The following is a 16483-nucleotide window of genomic DNA, read 5'->3' on the forward strand; positions in this document are numbered from 1 at the left end:
ACAAACAGATATCCAGTGCAAAAGAATGAAGTTGGAACTTTAACTCACACCGTACACAAAAATTACCTCAAAATAGATCAAATACCTAAAATTGAGTCTAAATTATTAAATTCCTAGAAGAAAATGTAGAAGTGAATCTTCACCACCTTGGGCTAGGCATGATACCTAAAGCACAAGCAACCAAAGAAAAATAGATAAATTGACCTTATCAGAATTTAAAACTTTTGTACCTTCAGAGGATGATACTGTCAAGATAGTTGAAAGGCAACTCACTGAGTGAGAGAAAATATTAGTCATGTATCCAGTATTAGATTTATATCTGTAACAAAAATAACTCTTGTAACTTGGTTATGACAAAATAACCAAACTAAAAATAGGCAAATTATTTCAATAGCTATCTCTCCAAAGAAGAAATAAGCACAGAAAAAAACTCAACACCATTAATCATTAGATATGAAACTCAAAACCACAATGAGATACCACTTTACACTCACAAAGATGGCCACAGTGGAAAAGACTATAAATGTTGGTGAGGATGTAAAGAAATTGGAACCTTTCTATATAGTTGGTGGGAATGTAAAATGGTGTAGTGGCTTTGGAAAACAGTTTGGCAGTTCATCAAAATGTTAAATATAATGTTACCATATGGCCTAGCGATTCTCCGTCTGGGTATAGTCCCAAGAGAACTGAAAATGCACATTCACATAAAAGTTTGTATGGCATGTTCATAGCCTCATTATTCATAAGGAGAAACAACCTAAATGCCCACCAACTGAGGAATGAATTTTAAAATGTAGAAATCCCTGCAATGGAACTTTACTCAGCCATACATAAAAAGGAAAGAAGTACAGGTACATGCAACAACATGGATGAATTCTGAAAATATTATGCTAAGTGAGCAAATATAGTCACAAAAGACTTCAACTGTGTGGTTACATTTATATAGAAGGTCCAGAATAGGCAATCTAGAGAGACAGAAAATAGGTTAGTGTTTGCCTAGGGTTTAAGGTGGTGTGAGGTGTTGGGAACAACTGCTAGTAGGTATAGAGTTTCCTTTGGGGATGATGAGAATGTTGTAAAGTTAGATTGCAATTGTGGTTGCAGAAATGTGGGAGTGTTCTAAACATCATTGAGTTGTTAGCTTTAAATGGGTGAATTTCTTGGCATGAGAATTATATCTCAATACACCTGTTTTGAAAAACATAATATTCAAAAGGTGCCAGAGAAATCTGAATGAAGACATTAAATCTTAGTATTTCTAAGCAATACTTACGGAATATGAGGAAACCAGAGATCTAAGGGATTTGAGGAATACAGAGTAGACTGATTGAGGTTATTATTTGAAATTCCTTTAATAAGACTGACTTAGAACATGAGTAGTCCCGTTGATGGCAAACTGGTTAGATTCCAGAGGTCAAAAAACACAAGTTGGCTGGGTCTCTGGAGAAATCTGCTGAGCAGAGAAAGCTTTGTTAGCCTGGGTAATGAGAAGTACCAGGTTGTTTGGAAATCAGTGTGATGAGGAAAAGGATTTAAAATTCTTCAGAAAGCCTCTAGGCAAGGGATCAATAGACTTTTTCTTTAAAGAGCCAGAGTAAGTATAATATTTTAGGTTTGCAGACCACACGGTCATTGTCACAGCTTTTCAACTCTCTCCTTTTATTGAGAAAGCAGCCACAGACAGTATGTATGTGAATGGGAGTGTCCATGTTCCATTCAGATTTTATTGGTAAAACAGGGTGATGGCTGGATTTGGCCTACAGACCATAGCTTGCCACCTCTGCTCTAGGGGAAAGCTGATGTTACAGAGAAGGTCTGGAATGGACAATTGTCTAGATCCAATTCCCAGATCTTCTATCCTATGGTGAATAGAAACAGATGGAAACTTGTATATGACTGCTAATATAACAACACGTATGACTCATTTAATGACATCTCACTCATCTGGGCACTTGGAATTCCCAGACCAGTCCAGTGTGTGAGAAGAGGGCCATGGAAGCAGCTCAGCCTGTTGCTCTATGTGCAGTCTGAGGAGAGATGCAGTAGTTGCATAAAAGATAGTTATTACTTTTTATTGTTTTAACTCTAATGCTTTAGTAGAAAGAAAATAAGAGGCCCTGGTAAAAGTTAAAGAATTTCCTCAAGATGGACCTGTTTCTTAGCTGACAATAGATGTCCCAGTATAACAAATGGCTTTATGGAAAGTTAAGCCTGAAGTCTCATGTGGGTTATGAAATAGTAAAAATATTATCTTGTGGGATCTTTGCATGTTTTCTGGGAGCAAATGCAAATAAGTAATAGTAAGACACTAAGGAGACATTGAAATCATCAGCCAGATCAAAATCTTATGCAAATTTAAAGGAAGAATAGTAGCAACAGAGCTTAGATTGCTTCTCGAGTGTTTCTCTGAAGACACTGTGGCAGAAAGAACATTTAGGAACCAAGGGTTCTAGAAGGCTGTTATTGGAGTTATACTAGTGGGGATTCATCCTAATGACTCCAGGGAATTAATTCTGCTTGGTCATCTCTCCCTCCCTCCCTCTTACTTTTTTTTTCCTGTTTATCATTTATTAATGATGTTAGTGTGGTGGTTTCATTTACAAAGATCCACGTTCAAGGGAACCTATGTCATATGGGGTCTCTATCAGTGCTCAGTCATGAAAATCAGCCCATGAGTAGAGGGAGGGCAGGATGAGGAAGGTGTCTGGGGCCACATTTGGGATACTTGATGAGCTTAGTGACAGAAATCTATGCGTGTTGGTGGGAGACCCTCATGGTTCCCATCCCAGACCTGCTTTTAACATCACCATTTTTCCATTCAGGTAATTTGGTTCCATTACTAACTGAATGTAATGTTCTTATTGTGTGAGCAACAAGAGGTATAAAGCTGAGGTGATACGTTTAAAGTGGGTAACTAGCTTTGGAATCAAAATATTGAGAATGAAAAATGTGAATCTGTCCTTCATTACATAACTTATGAATTAAAGATGTAAGTAACAACCAGGGACTTTAAGTGAGAGATAGGGGGTTGGAGAAGGGCTGGTGTTGATCCTCAGAATTCCTCATATATACAAGTATTAACCCAATGGGTAGTACCTGTGGCATTGGTTAAAAAAAAAAAAAAAATTACAAAGTCACTAGGCCTAATCAGTGGCATCCTTTCTTTGTTCAGTTAGTGCTTCTATTAATATATTCAGTGACAGTCTGCATGTTCAAGGTGAACCAGGAAACTGTGGTGACTGTGGCTTTTGCTGGAGAGAACTGCATAGGAAGTAGGTATGAGAAAAGAAGGTGAGTTTAAGTGAGCAGAGTTTAAGTGATCCTTAGTAGCTTGGGAGACCAGAGACTAGTCTCCAATCCTCCATGGACACTGTCCCCATTGCCCTCATAGAATTACTCCCAGAGGCTTCCAAATAGTTATATAGTTTGAACACTTAGTTTCTATTCCCATGACACCTTGAGCCTGAAAACATGGAGTTGAGAAAATTCCAGGAATCCTCACTGCAAGTAGGAGACATGTTGAGCTGAACATTCTCAAACTCTGAGAAAAGAAAAAATAGAGGAACCCTTGTAGACGTGAGGAAGGCTAGAGCTTTTAGGATTATAACTGAAACTGGGTGGAAGTTCTAAATTATCCCAGAGTTGGAAAGAGCAAAATACAGTTTCACATTCTCAGAACTGCTTCCCATGACCAACCTCTGTCAGTTAAGTCCCACACTTCCTTCGGCCTTTGTTACTTTCTATCACTTCGCCCTATGGTTTCCTCCTAGCACTTGCCATAATCAGAAACCATTTTGTTCATTGTTGTTTTTATTTATTATATACTTCTGCTTCCAGAATTAAAATTCTGTGGTGAAAAAAACCTGTCTGGTTTAGATGAACAAACTTGGAAAGTGCTATAACATCTTTAAGCTTCAGTTTCCTAAAGTATGAAATAGGGATTATAAGACATACCTCAAAGATTTGTTGTAAAGATTAAACGAGATAGTACAGTTGACCCTTGAACAATAAGGGTTTGAACTTTGCAGGTTCACTTACACATGGAATTTTTTCAAAAAGTACTGCTGCAATACTATACCCTGGGAAGTTTATTGAATCTGCTGCTGCAGAACCACTGATAGAGACAGGTTGACTGTAAAGTTATACCTGGATTTTCCACTGCATGGGGAGTTGACATCCCTAACCCCTTGTGCCCTTTAAGAGTCAACTATGCATGAAAAGCAGTTATCAAAGTGACTGAAACTCAAGAAGCATTTAATAAAAGGCAGATGTTATTCCTGCTGTCATCTTTATTGTCATCATCCCAGATCCTGTTCTTTATAATATGATGACAGGTGTAAAGAAAACACAACAACTTGAAGGGGAGAGAGAGAGAGGAGAGAGAGAGGAAGAAAGAGGGAGAGAGGAAAATGCTATCAGTTATTTATTGCTCCATAATAAATCACTCCAAAACTTAGTATTCTGAGACCATCATTTTTTTTTTTATGCTTAGTAATAGTGTTTCTGAGGTAAGAAATAGGATTGGGTTTAATGGGACAATTTTCTCTTCTCCACCATCTCTGGGACCTTGGCTGGGCAGACTTAAAGGTTTGAGGTGACTCAACATCTGGGACTAGAATCACCTGGAGGTATATTCCTTCACACGTCTGGCCTAGGTGCTGTTTGTTAGCTGAGACATCAGATTGGTCGTGGGTCAGAACACCTGCACTTTGATCTGCATGTGTTCTCTCTGTGTGGTCTCATTTGAATTTCCTCACAATGTGACGGCATGGTTTTCCTAGAAGAAATTCAAAGAGAGCAAGGCAGAAGTATATGACATTTCAATGCTTTATTCTCGCAAGTGATAAAATGTCACTTCCCCTCCTAAGACAGATGCAAAAGTTCAGATCAAGGGGAGGGGACCTGGGTGGTACTATTACCTGGGATAATTTTCAACATTATGTTGAAAGTATGTGGGATGCAGTATCTTGTTGCATCCTTGGAGAATACAGTCTACTGCAGAAACCATTGCATGTAGTTTAGTCTGACAAGGTTGAGAAAGAAGCCCAAAGAGGGATATTCACCCTCAACAGCCCCCTCTCACTGACATGCAAGTGCTAACTTCTCTATCAGGAATGCCAATTCTTCCATTTTTATTATCATGTCCTCTCACTTGTCTTCTCTGTGTCTACATATTTGCAAGTTGGGTATATGGAAATATCATTACATTAAAAAAATGGAATAAGAAGGAAGAACAAATTTAGAGGAAGAGTGATTAAAATATTAAAATATAGTGTTTAAGTAGCTAGGGGTGTTTAGACATGGACAGAAAGGGATATTTTGTAGATAGTGCAAAATCAGGGGTTCTTTTGACCTGAGGGTTCTGAGGCCCCGTTTGTGAATGTTGGTGTAGGAGACCATTAAAAAAGTGATTAAAGTAATGTGAAGAAATTGTTGTTCTGTTCACTGGATGGGAAGAGGTTTTAACAAAGATACGTGGGACCAGTATGTTCGGTCAGAAACATCTAGAGAGTGGATAATTAAACTTAATCACCTTTCTCTGAATATTTTCTTCAAGAAACAAGTAAGGAGGAAAGAGCCTTGGGGAATGAAGACAGGGAGGAAAGTGGCTGAAAGTAAGTGTCCTTGGAATTAAGACTGAGAGCATTTTAAGGTTATCTACTTATGAGACATAGGAAAAAAATTGGGCAGAAGCCTGTGATTTTGCTGCATTGTCAACACTGGCCATGCTCCTCTTCTTCCTCCCTCTCCTTTTGTGGACCATCTGTGGTTTGTTATTTCTCCCTTTTTCTAGGTTTATCTTCTCCTGTTCTTTTAAAGGGACTTGATTAGATTGCCCTACTGTATTCCACTTCCTTGATGAAAACTATCACAGAGCATTTGTCAGGAAGGCCACTTCATCACTTTGGAGTGATGGGAGGAGCAGTGTCTTGAGAGGGCCCAATTTGCTGCAGAGGAATAGAGAGGAACTGTAAACTGGGCAATGTAATCTTATCACTACTGATCTTTGGTTGACTGGTTTCCATCCACAGGGCTGAGACAGAGCATTGTTAGGGTTTACTGAAATAAGGTGGTACTTTTGGACAGAAAGCATAAACTAGATTGGTAGCTTGACTAATTTAGGCTGAAGATACCTGAAATCTATTAAAATAACAACATATGAGAGAATGTACTTGAATGAATTAAGGCTAAATACATATTTAGCCAATATATCATACATTATTTTTTTTTTTACTACATAACTAGTGATGTTCTAGGTACTAAAATGGAAGAGAAAGGAAGAGTGAGATCACGCATAAGAGAAGTCTAGAGTAAAGGAGATTGATTGAAAAAAATATCCATGTAGAATGTAAAACAGACAGCTAGTGGGAAGCAGCCACATAGCACAGGGAGATCAGCTCGGTGCTTTGTGACCACGTAGAGGGGTGGGATAGGGAGGGTGGGAGGGAGAACCAAGAGGGAGGAGATATGGGGATATATGTATAGCTGATTCACTTTGTTATAAAGCAGAAACTAACACACCATTGTAAAGCAATTATACGCCAATAAAGATGTTAAACATGTAGGTATTGAGATAATTTATAATCATAAAATGTAAACCAATTAAATGTTCAATAATATGAGAATGTTGATATAAAAGTGTCACACACACACACCTGTGTCTGCAACCATTAAAGTAAAATTAAATGACATGGAAAATGATCACATCGTTCCATGGAAGATACAAATAAGAATGTGCAGTATAATTCAATTTCCATGAATATACATATATATGTGTGTGTGTGTATATATATATATATGAAGATTGGAAAGAAATATTTTTAAGTGCATTAAAATGTTGAGTAGATATCACTGATTGGTAGAATACAAGGTTATTTTAATGTTCATCTTCCCTCTTTTCCATATATTGCAAAATTCAGAAATACATACTTTTCTCATTACTATTTAAGTAAGAGCTACTAGTTATAAATATGGCAGTGGTCATATTTCAGGGTAGGACTGTGAAAGAGCAATGCTCTGAAGTCTCCTTAAAGCCAAAAGTAGGAATAAAGGGAGAATGCCTTTTCCTACTCAATTGGCTTAAAATTATTCTTAAAAACTGAAGCTGGAATGCTCAAAAATGGGAATGATTTAGTGACTGATGAATTGTTATTGGACAGCTTTGTGATTATAGTTTCTATAAATGATGCAGCCTTCAGTTAAGAATTAGATTAACATAAACTTCCACCTTGACATGTCGTGATTTTTAAGGACCTGGCATGCTGAGCTCTTCCTAGAGTTTGTAATTCAACTGGAAATTTTAAATAGCCTTTGAAATGTAGGTCGAGTTTCCAAATTATTTTTTATTGTATATTTTATTTTATTTTTTAACATCTTTATTGGAGTATAATTGCTTTGCAATGGTGTAGTAGTTTCTGCTTTATAACAAAGTGAATCAGTTATACATATATATATATCCCCATATCTCTTCCCTCTTGCATCACTCTTCCCTCCCACCCTCCCTATCCCACCCCTCTAGGTGGTCACAAAGCACTGAGCTGATCTCCCTGTGCTTTGTGGCTGCTTCACACTAGCTATCTATTTTACGTTTGGTAGTGTATATATGTCCATGCCACTCTCGCACTTTGTCCCAGCTTACCCTTCCCCTTCCCCTTATCCTCAAGTCCATTCTCTAGTAGGTCTGTGTCTTTATTCCCGTCTTGCCCCTAGGTTCTTTATGACCATTTTTTGGTTTGTTTTTTAGATTCCATATATATGTGTTAGCATACGATATTTGTTTTTCTCTTTCTTACTTCACTCTGTTGACAGACTCTAGGTCCATTCACCTCACTACAAATAACTCAATTTCTTTTTTTTATGGCTGAGTACTATTCCATTGTATATATATGCCACATTTTCTTTATCCATTCATCTGTTGATGGACACTAAGATTGCTTCCATATCCTGGCTATTGTAAATAGAGCTGCAGTGAATATTGTAGTACATGACTCTTTTTGAATTACAGTTTTCACAGAGTATATGCCCAGTGGTGGGATTGCTGGGTCCTATGGTAGTTCTACTTTTTGATTTTTAAGAAAACTCGATACTGTTCTCCATAGTGGCTGTATCAATTTACATTCCCACCAACAGTGCAAGAGGGTTCCCTTTTTTTCTCCACACCATCTCCAGCATTTATTGTTTGTAGATTTTTTGATGATGGCCATTCTGACCTGTGTGAGATGATATCTCATTGTAGTTTTGATATGCATTTCTCTAATGATTAATGAAGTTGAGCATTCTTTCATGTGTTTGTTGGCAATCTGTATATCTTCTTTGGAGAAATGTCTATTTAGGTCTTCTGCCCATTTTTGGATTGGGTTGTTGGTTTTTTTTAATATTGAGATGCATGAGCTGCTTGTAAATTTTGGAGATTAACCCTTTGTCAGTTGCTTCATTTGAAATTATTTTCTCCCAGTCTGAGGGTTGTCTTTTCGTCTTGTTTATGGTTTCTTTTGCTGTGCAAAAGCTTTTAAGTTTCATTAGGTCCCATTTGTTTATTTTTGTTTTTATTTCCACTTCTCTAGGAGGTGGGTCTAAAAGGATCTTGCTGTGATTTATGTCATAGAGTGTTCTGCCTATATTTTGCTCTAAGAGTTTGATAGTATCTGGCCTTACGTTTAGGTCTTTAATCCATTTTGAGTTTATTTTTGTGCATGGTGTTAGGGAGTGTTATAATTTCATTCTTTTACATGTAGCTGTCCAGTTTTCCCAGCACCACTTATTGAAGGGGCTGTCTTTTCTGCATTGTGTATTCTTGCCTCCTTTGTCAAAGATAAGGGGACCATATGTGTGTGGGTTTATCTCTGGGCTTTCTATCCTGTTCCATTGATCTGTATTTCTATTTTTGTGCCAGTACCATACTGTCTTGATTACTGTAGCTTTGTAGTATAGTGTGAAGTCAGGGAGCCTGATTCCTCCAGCTCTGTTTTTCTTTCTCAGGATTGCTTTGGCTATTTGGGGTGTTTTGTGTTTCCTTACAAGTTGTGAATTTTTTTGTTCTAGTTAGGTGAAAAATGCCAGTGGTTGTTTGACAGGGATTGCATTGAATCTGTAGATTGCTTTGGGTATTATACTCATTTTCACAATATTTATTCTTCTAATCCAACAACATGGTATATCTCTCCATCTATTTGTATCATCTTTAATTTCTTTCATCAGTGTCTTATAATTTTCTGCATACAGGTCTTTTGTCTCCTTAGGTAGGTTTATTCCTAGCTATTTTATTATTTTTGTTGCAGTGTAAATGGGAGTGTTTTCTTAATTTCACTTTCAGATTTTTCATCATTAGTGTATAGGAATGCAAGAGATTTCTGTGCAATAATTTTGTATCCTGCTAGTTTACCAAATTCATTGATTAGTTCTCGTAGTTTTCTGGTAGCATCTTTAGGATTCTCTATGTATAGTATCATGTCTTCTGCAAAGAGTGACAGCTTTACTTCTTCTTTTCCGATTTGTATTTCTTTTATTTCTTTTTCTTCTCTGATTGTTGTGGCTAAAACTTCCAAAACTATGTTGAATAATAGTGGTGAGAGTTGGCAATCTTGTCTTGTTCCTGATCTTAGTGGAAATGGTTTCAGTTTTTCACCATTGAAAACGATGTTGGCTGTGGGTTTGTCATATATGGCCTTTCTTATGTTGAGGTAAGTTCCCTCTATGCCTACTTTCTGGAGGGTTTTTATCATAAGTGGGTGTTGAATTTTGTCAAAAGATTTTTCTTCGTCTATTGAGATAATCATATGGTTTTTCTCCTTCAATTTATTAATATGGTGTATCACATTGATTGATTTGTGTATATTGAAGAATCCTTGCATTCCTGGGATAAACCCCACTTGATCATGGTGTATAATCCTATTAATATGCTGTTGGTTTCTGTTTGCTAGTATTTTGTTGAGGATATTTGCATCTATGTTCATCAGTGATATTGGCCTATAGTTTTCTTTCTTTGTGACATCTTTGTCTGGGTTTGGTATCAGGGTGATGGTGGCCTCGTAGAATGAGTTTGGGAGTGTTACTCCCTCTGCTATATTTTGGAAGAATTTGAGAAAGATAGGTGTTAGCTCTTCTCTAAATGTTTGAAAAATTTGCCTGTGAAGCCATCTGGTCCTGGACTTTTGTTTGTTGAAAGACTTTAATCACAGTTTCAATTTCAGTGCTTGTGATTGGTCTGTTCATATTTTCTATTTCTTCCTGGTTCAGTCCTGGCAGTTTGTGCCTTTCTAAGAATTTGTCCATTTCTTCCAGGTTGTCCATTTTATTGGCATATATTTGCTTGTAGTAATCTATCATAATCCTTTGTATTTCTGCCATGTCAGTTGTTACTTCTCTTTTTTCATTTCTAATTCTGTTTACTTGAGTCTGCTCCCATTTTTTCTTGATGAGTCTGGCTAATGCGTTATCAATTTAGTTTATCTTCTCAAAGAACCAGCTTTTCGTTTTATTGATCTTTGCTATTGTTTCCTTCATTTCTTTTTCTTTTATTTCTAACCTTATCTTTATGATTTCTTTCCTTCTGCTAACTTTGGTGGGTTTTTTTTTTTTTTGTTCTTCTTTCTGTAATTGCTTTATGTGTAAGGTTAGGTTGTTTATTTGGGATTTTCCTTGTTTCTTGTGGTAGGATTGTATAGCTATAAGCTTCCCTCTTAGAACTGCTTTGGCTGCATCCCATAGGCTTTTGATCGTCGTGTTTTCATTGTCATTTGTTTCTAGGTATATTTTGATTTCGTCCTTCGTTTCTTCAAGTGATCTCTTGGTTTTTAGGTGCATACTGTTTTTCCTCCATGTGTTTGTATTTTTTACAGTGTTTTTCCTGTAATTTATACCTTGTCTCATAGCTTTGTGGTTGGAAAAGATACTTGATGCAATTTCAATTTTCTTAAATTTACCAAGGCTTGATTTGTGATCCAGGATATGATCTATCCTGGAGAATGTCCCATGAGCACTTGAGAAGAAAGTGTATTCTGGTGTTTTTGGATGGAATGTCCTATAAATATCAGTTAAGTCCATCTTGTTTAATGTATCATTTAAAGCTTGTGTTTCCTTACTTATTTTCATTTTGGATGATCTGTCCATTGGTGAAAGTGGGGTGTTAAAAGTCCCCTACTATGATTGTGTTACTGTCGATTTCCCCTTTTATGGCTGTTAGTATTTGCCTTATGTATTGAGGTGTTCCTAATTTGGGTGCATAAATATTTACAATTGTTATATCTTCTTCTTGGATTGGTCCCTTGATCATTATGTAGTGTCCTTCTTTGTCTCTTGTAATACTCTTTGTTTTAATGTCTATTTTGTCTGATATGAGAATTGCTACCCCAGCTTTCTTTTGATTTCCAGTTACATGGAATATCTTTTTCCATCCCCTCACTTTCCGTCTGTATGTGTCCATAGGTCTGAAATGGGTCTCTTATAGACAGCATATATACAGGTCTTGTTTTTGTATCCATTCAGCCAGTCTATGTCTTTTGTATGGAACCTTTAATCCATTTACTTTTAAGGTAATTATCAATATGTGTGTTCCTGTTATCATTTTCTTAATTGTTTTGGGCTTGTTACTGTAGGTCTTTTCCTTCTCTTGTGTTTCCTTCCTAGAGAAGTTCCTTTAGCCTTTGTTGTAAAGCTGGTTTGGTGGTGCTGAATTGTCTTACCTTTTGCTTGTCTGTAAAGGTTTTAATTTCTCTGTCAAATCTGAATGAGATCCTTGCTGGGTAGAGTAATCTTGGTTGTAGTTTTTTCCCCTTCATCACTTTAAATATGTCCTGCCACTCCCTTCTGGCTTGCAGAGTTTCTGCTGAAAGATCAGCTGTTAACCTTATGGGGATTCCCTTGTATGTTATTTGTTGTTTTTCCCTTGCTGCTTTTAATATGTTGTCTTTGTATTTAATTTTTGATACTTTGATTAATATGTGTCTTGGCATGTTTCTCCTTGGATTTATCCTGTATGGACTCTCTCTGATCCTAGACTTGATTAACTATTTCCTTTCACATATTAGGGAAGTTTTCAACTATAATCTCTTCAAATATTTTCTCCATCCCTTTCTTTATCTCTTCTTCTGGGATCACTATAATTTGAATGTTCATGTGTGTAATGTTGTCCCAGAGGTCTCTGAGACTGTCCTCAATTCTTTTCATTCTTTTTTCTTTATTCTGCTCTGCAGTAGTTATTTCCACTGATTTATCTTCCAGATCACTTAGCCGTTCTTCTGCCTCAGTTATTCTGCTCTTGATCCCTTCTGGAGAATTTTTAATTTCATTTATTGTGTTATTCATCACTGTTTGCTCTTCAGTTCCTCTAGGACCTTGTTAAACGTTTCTTGTATTTTCTTCATTCTATTTCCAAGATTTTAGATCATCTTTACTATCATTATTCTGAATTATTTTTCATGTAGATTGCTTATTTCCTCTTCATTTGTGAGGTGTGGTGGGTTTTTACCTTGCTCCTTCATCTGCTCTGTGTTTCTCTGTCTTCTCGTTTTTCTTAACTTCCTTTTTTTAGGGTCTCCTCTTCACAGGCTGCAGGTTCGTAGTTCCTGTTGTTTTTGGTGTCTGTCGCCCGTGGCTAAGGTTGGTTCAGTGGGTTGTGTAGGTTTCCTGGTGGAGGGGACTAGTGCCTGTGTTCTGGTGGTGGAGGCTGGATCTTGTCTTTCTGTTGGGCAGGTCCACGTCTGGTGGTGTGTTTTGGGGGTGTCTGTGGCCTTATTATGATTTTAGGCATCCTCTCTGCTAATGGGTGGGGTTGTGTCCCTGTCTTTCTAGTTGTTTGGCATAGGATGTCCATCACTGTAGCTTGCTGATCATTGAGTGGACCTGGATGTTGGTGTTGAGATGGAGATCTCTGGGAGATTTTCGCCATTTGATATTACATGGATCTGGGAGGCCTCTTGTGGACCAGTGTCCTGAACTTGCCTCTCCCACCTCAGAGGCACAGCCCTGATGCCTGGCTGGAGCACCAAGAGCCTGTCATCCACACAGCACACACAGGGCTTTGGGCTTCTCAGCAGTAATCTCTGGTTCTTTCACACAATGGTTCACTCACTCCTTACATTTGTTTGGACAATCCTTATTAAACTGTGGTCACCTGAGGAGGGCTCAGTTTCCACCAATCCAATCTCTCTTATTTTTTTGGTCTCAGATTTCTCTATATCTTGCCTCATTGAAAACAGCAATAGGTGATACCCTCTCTGAATACTGTTACCTCCTCATAGCGCTCAACAGCAGGATGTATGGAGCTTTTACAGAGGGTCTTGACAAGCAGGCAGTCCTGGGATACCAACAACAACTCTGTCATTATGTCTTCATCAACCAAATGAGCAACGCCAATGTGGGACCCAGGACCACTCACTCATTGGAAGAATCCCAGGTTCAGGCAGGGGACAGGCAGAGTGCAGGTAATATCTAGATATTGCTTGACACAGACAATCTGCCAGCATCTTGATCTTGGAGTTCCCAGCCTCGAGAACTTTACAGACTGTTCTCAATGGCTTTCCCTTCTTTGCTGAGCTTCAAAGCAATAATAAGAAAAGAGACTTCACAACAACTGGTCCTGGTCTGTGGCCTTCCAAGATCTTGGCACCTGGGAAGTGAAAGGCAGAGGGAGGGAGTATGGGGCAGGAGCAGCTCATGGGCATGTGCCCATGGGAGTGGCTGCCTGAGGGACCCCCACTGTGTATTTTAAAATGGGATTTATTTATGGACTTTTTTAATGTCTCAGAAGAACACTGATAAATCCCAATAATACCATTGCTGTTGAAGCATTTCCAAGTTAGGTGAGATTGGGGAATACCGAACATGTCAAAAAAGGAGATGTATTATTTGATGGTATACATAATTTCCAAGTATAGCCAAAATAATCTGAAAACCTACTTTGGGCCAGACACATATTTAAATGATTCAGCAAAACTTGGAAGAAAAGAAACTTTATTTTCTTGGTTGTTTATTAACATTTTTAAAGGTGTTTTTCTACCAGATTAAACAATAATGCTAATTTGAATTATAAGGCAGTACTTCAACTTGAGAAGTGTGACAGTGTTCACTTTGGTATAATGATTTTTATTTCTCTTAATTGTAAAAGTGATTTTTTTTAAAGCCTAGTGAGGGCTAGTAGTAATTCTAGGTGTCAATTTAATATCCCTAAGAAAACTAAAAGGCTCTGTTCATATCTGTTCATTAGGCCGAGATTGTTCATACAGGAAACCCTAAGCATTCCTCAAAAATAAAATTGCTAGAATTAGTAAGTGAATTTAGCTAGGCTAAAGTATTCCTGGTCAATATACAAAACAAAATAAACAAACAAAAACAGTTATATATCCCTTTTATCCTACAGAATTTGTTTTACCATTTCTTTTAGTGCAGATTGATGAGATAAATTCTTCTACTTTTTGCCCATCTAAAAAGTATTTCACCTTTATAACTTAATACTTTCTTTTTATAGCTTTTACAATACAGCATAATTTATATAAGTAAAATTCACCCTATTTATTATATAGTTCTGAGAGTTTTGACAAATATTTACTATCTATAACCAACACCACATTCAGGATGCAGAACAATTTCATCACCCCACAAAATTACACTGTGCGCAGCTGTAGTCACCTGTCCTGCCACCCACAGTCTCTGGTAACCACTGATTTATTTTCTATCCTATTGCTTTGCCTTTTTAAAAATGTCATATAAATTGAATGCTGCAGTATGTGGCTTTTTAAGCCTGGCCTCTCTCACTTAGCATAATGCATTTCAGATTTATTCATGTTGTAATTGTATTAATACTTTGTTCCTCTTTATTGCAGAAAAATATGCTGTTATATGCTGGTATCATAGTTTATCCATTACCCAGTTGAGGGACCTATTAGTTGTTTCCAGTTTTTATGGTTCTTATTTGTACCTTCAGGGAAATAGAAGTTTATTTTATTTTTTTCTCAGGAGGCTTTGTTCTCTGGAGAGATAGGAGAGACATACTCAGGTAAAGTTTTGTGCTTCTCCAGCTGTAGTTGGTGTTCCCCTCCCAGAACCCTGCACCACGAGGGGGACTTTCTTAGATCTCAGGGGGATTTCCCTGATCTTTCTTTTGAGCACTGGGTTAAGTCTGTGAAGAAGATCCTGCAAGTAACTGGGAATATCCCTTGTGTCTGTGGTTCTTTGGGGTTATATTTTCTCATCACCTCACTCTCAGCCTTTAGCAATTTGGTAAATATTTACCTGAATTATTAGAAGTTTGTATGTAATCTGTCATCTGCCCCAGAGGAATAACCACTTAGTTCTTGTCTCTTCTTAGCTGTACTTGACTTCCTTAGACTTTGGGTGAGTTCGGTTGTCCTGTAACCACGACTCAGATGGGTTCAGAGAAGCTTTGACATTTTAGATTATATAGTGACCTGGGTTTCTGTTGTTGTTGTTATATATGTGGGAGTAATGCTCTTTCAAAGTTTCTAACATCCTAAACAGAAGTCAGAAAGCACCTCACCTTTATTTTTAAAGGATGCTTCAGCCAAGTGTACATTATACTTCAACACTTTAAAATATATCATTCGGTTGTCTTTGGTTTCCATTCTTTTTCAAAAAAGTTAAGATGTTCTTATCATTGTTCACCTACATATAATGTTTCTTATTTCACTACTTGCCTCTGCGATTTTCTTTTTAACCTTTGGTTTTTAGCACTTTGACTAACATGTACCTAGGTATGTTTTTCTTTTTATTTATTCTGTTTGGATTTCTCTGAACATCTGGGATATGTGCTTTTGTCATTAAATTTTTAAAAAAATTCTGGCCATTACCAATTCAAATATACTTCTTACCCACTCTTTTTCCTTTTCATCAGGAATTCAATTTGCATGCATATTAGATTGTTTCATTTTGTCCCATAGATGCCAGATATTTTACTGAATTTTTTCACGATTTTTGTTCTTTGTGTTTTAGTTTGGTGAATTTCTATTGGACTGCATTCTATTTAGCTGATCCTTTCCTCAAATGAGTTTGTTCTGCTAAGTCTTTTAATGGAATTATTTATCTCATATCACATTTTTTAGTTCTATTATTTTGGGGGAGCGCTTTTTTATGGTCATCTATTGAAATTCTCCATCTGTTCATCCTGTTAACCATATTTAACACTGTAACCATACAAAGTCCCTGTTGGATCATGTTAAAGTCCTCATCTGATAATCCTAATATCTGTGTCACATCTGAATTTTTCCTGATGACTGTTTTATCTTTTGGCAATGTATGATGTTTACTTGATGTGTTCTGCACTTTATAATTTTTATTGAATGTCAGATTTTTTTCACAAAACTCTAGAGACTAAAGTAAATAATATTTATGCCCAGAAATGTGAAATTCTCTTCTGGCTTTCAGGTGTTATTGTAGGGTTAATCCAATTTGTTATGTGAGTTTGTTGTTGCTTTATTTAGCTTTGTTCCATTACAAGTTTCAATTATTTTTTAAGTGATGTTCTGCTTCT

At 37.0% G+C, this 16483-nt stretch overlaps 1 long non-coding RNA gene across 1 annotated transcript in view; it reads right to left on the bottom strand.

The window, feature by feature from the left end:
• Positions 1 to 1334: 1334 nt before the first annotated feature.
• Positions 1335 to 16483, bottom strand: part of LOC137227090 (uncharacterized) — a 378946-nt gene continuing 363797 nt past the window's right edge. Inside the window, exons 8-9 of the long non-coding RNA XR_010944688.1 lie at positions 3457 to 3541; positions 1335 to 1450 (exon numbers count right to left, since the gene is read on the bottom strand). This is a non-coding gene — a long non-coding RNA (uncharacterized lncRNA). The remainder of the gene's footprint in view (positions 1451 to 3456; positions 3542 to 16483) is intronic.

Source organism: Pseudorca crassidens, chromosome 7 (assembly GCF_039906515.1).
Source record: "Pseudorca crassidens isolate mPseCra1 chromosome 7, mPseCra1.hap1, whole genome shotgun sequence".
In the NCBI taxonomy this organism is placed as follows: Eukaryota; Metazoa; Chordata; class Mammalia; order Artiodactyla; family Delphinidae; genus Pseudorca; species Pseudorca crassidens.